The sequence below is a fragment of the Delphinapterus leucas genome, chromosome 3 (genome assembly GCF_059928025.1).
Source record: "Delphinapterus leucas isolate spDelLeu-1000000601 "Yukka" chromosome 3, BTC_Dleu_Yukka2, whole genome shotgun sequence".
Lineage (NCBI taxonomy): Eukaryota > Metazoa > Chordata > Mammalia > Artiodactyla > Monodontidae > Delphinapterus > Delphinapterus leucas.
Genome location: NC_143131.1, coordinates 7,513,038 through 7,516,233, shown reverse-complemented (window position 1 = coordinate 7,516,233; position 3,196 = coordinate 7,513,038). Strand labels below are relative to the sequence as shown.

General features: G+C 38.4%; 1 pseudogene; it reads left to right on the top strand.

The window, feature by feature from the left end:
• Positions 1 to 1,559: 1,559 nt before the first annotated feature.
• Positions 1,560 to 2,637, top strand: LOC149749504 (large ribosomal subunit protein eL33 pseudogene; annotated as a pseudogene).
• Positions 2,638 to 3,196: the final 559 nt, after the last annotated feature.

The window sequence follows — 3,196 nt, the reverse complement described above, 5'->3', positions numbered from 1 at the left end:
GTCAACCTTGTGTGAATTTGATTCAAGTTGTTGAATTTGTGGAGCTGAAGTCCAACCCCTACCCAAAGGGTCACAAACTTACATTCTTACAGGGCAGTGAAGTGAATGAACAGGGGCAGGGTGGGAACCACAGCAAAAAAAAAAAAAAAAAATTGTTTGGCTTGAACCAGTGGTGACCTTGTGGGAATGTGAGACCACCTGTGGTCGGATCCAGATTTTCAAGAGGAGATAAATATCCAGGGTTTTGTGGGAATACTACCAATATTTAAATATTTAAATATGCACAAATGTTCTAAAACAACAGCTGGAATAAATAAAACATGATTGGAAGCAGGATCTGGCCTGTGTTGACTAGGAGATGACTTCTGCCCCAGGCCTTGTTCTAGAAAGAGGCAGTCCTGTTCAGCATTCTGGAAGCTTTCTTTGCTTACCACCAATGTGTGTCTAATCTGAGAATGAGCAATGAGTCTCATGATTTCAAGGGAAATTGTACAGTTCAGTTAGTTTCACAACTTTTATCCTAGACAAGTTAACAGAAGGTATTGAAATAAATAATTATAGTAACAATGACAAATAATACTTTCTGGGTACACATAGAGTGTTACAATTATATATTCACACACATATACCTGTACAGTCTATTTAGCCCAAGGAATAAAAGTCATTCACCTTGCTTTGCCATTTCTAATTAGAAATCCTAATATAAAAAGATCTGCAGTGGACAGGGACAAAGAATCTCCCCAGTACATACCATTAGACCTAAGATTTCTTGACCTCTCTCAAGGTCATCTTTATCACAACACGTAGAAAGGTAGATGAATCTGTCCTTCAATAAACTGAATGGATGTTTTCAAAAGAAAAGTCTATGGCAATGCCTTTATTTGCCCTCAATAACTCATTGTTTCTTGTAACCTTCAGAGTCGTCCATTGATCTTATCGATTAACTTCTCCATGGGTGTGTATTCTGGCTGATCTGTTTGATCTGGAAAAAGTTATGCCTTTATCCATTGCCTAGATCAATGATTGCTGTATCTGTGTTTTCTGCCTCATCTGATGTCCAAACGTTGTTTCTTTTTACTTTATATACAATAAAAAATATAAAGAAAAATCAATAAAGTTAGTATTTTACTTAGTAAAAATAAAACAATGGAGCAGGTAGGGAGGATTCCACTTAACTCTTAATTCAATGATGAATCTTAAAGGTGTTGCCCCATTGCATCCTGCCAATGATGAAAGTCAGTTCATTTGGTGGTGTTTATTAGGTTGTGCCCATAAGCTGGGAAAAACAGGTCAAACTCAAGTGCTTTACCTTCACTCCTCTGGTCCTACAGTGTGGAGTGGGGGAGGGAGACGATGCAAAGGTGGACTCATGACCTCTCTCATCTTGATTTCTTTCTCTGCTGCATTGAGATGCAAATGAACCCTGACATTTTGCCTACATTTCTTTCTCTTTTTCCTCCCTATCCATGTCTCTTTTTGTTCTTAAGCAGCTAATATGTTCAGGCTCTGCTGACACTTGCTGCCATAAATTGAACGATGTAGAACAGAACTCACACTGAAGTGTTGGTAATCTAGTGGGCTAATCAACCCAGAATTCGTATTTTAAAAGCATGGAATGGGGAATGATGTAATTTAGTGGAATTAGTGACTGACGGTCATGTCTCTGATTCTTAGATGAGGAAATAAGAGAGACAGAGAGAGAGAAAAACATGCATTTGGGAATAGCTTTTATTATCATGTGGAAATCACATGCTGTATAGATCTCCAGAAGTTACTTATACTACATAATTGAAACTCTATACTCTTTGACTAGGTACTATATAGCATAGTGCCTATAGATCTCAGTACTGTATTGGATACTTAAAATTTGCTGATAAGATAGATCTTATGTTTCTTACCACACATATACACGATATTATAATAAAAGGGGTGGAAAGAGACTTTGGGACGTGATGGATGTCTTTTTGGCGTTCACAGCGGTGATGGTTTCATGGGTTTATATCTATCACCAAACTCATCGAGTTGTATACATTAAATATGTACAGCTTTTTACATGTCATTTATACCTCAACAGAGTGGTTTTAAAAAAATCACACCACTGCTCTCTGCATAACGCACTGCAAAAGCACAAACAATAAGAAAACTCTTGACCAAACTTAATGAAGCCAGTGAAGTAGCATCTTTCCAAAATGGAAATTGTTTGTGCCAGCAAACAAGCAGGAAGGCCTTAAAGACCCCACGTTAACAATTGTTATAGAAGGCTCCTGGGACCAGAACTTCTAAAATGACAAATATGTCTGGAAGGCTGTGGTCCAAGGGCATTTCTGCTGGCTATAAGTGAGGTATGGAACCAGAGGGAGCACACAGCTCTCCTGAAAATTGAAGGTGTATATACTTGAGATGAAACTGAATTCTATCTTGGCAAGAGATTTCCTTATGTGTACAAAGCAAAGGACAACACAGTAACTCCTGGTGGAAAGTCTAACAAAACCAGAGTAATTTGGGGAAAGAACGCACGCTCATGGAAACAGTGGCATGGTTCATGCCAAAGTCTGAAGCAACCTTCCTGCTAAGGCCATTGGACACAGAATCCATGTGATGCTGTACCCTTCAAGGATTTAAACTTATTGAAAAGTAAATAAAAAAGAGTGTGGATTTGTTCAAAAAAAAAAAAAAAAACAATTGTTATCCAGTATTGACATCAATCTGAGGTTGCTCATCCCAGGGAGACCTTGACTTGAGTTGTGTTGTTCACTGTTGCACTGCAAGACCCAGCACAGTGCACTCAAGATATATTCACCAGATGAATGAATTCAAGAATGACTATAGCCCATGGAAGGTGAGAATTGCAACAGGGTCCCACAGAAAGCCACAAGACTAACCATTCAGATGAAGAGTGAAAATGCAGGGGAACATTTTACTCAGTCACATAGTAACTGTGTGACTTTGGGCAGGAGAATCAGTCTCTCTGAACCTGTGTGCTCAACTCTACAATACGAATGGCACTTATGTCAAAGGAGGCTTTGAATATTAACTGAGAGAAAGTGAGAGATGACACATGACCAAACTCGGGACTCAATTGTTATTTCCCTTTCCTCTCATTTTCTTTTATTTTTCTTGAAACATTTCCTTCTCTTTCTCCCAATTCACGGGTCATGAAACATTTTCATTGTTATTGAAAATATCAAACTTCTGC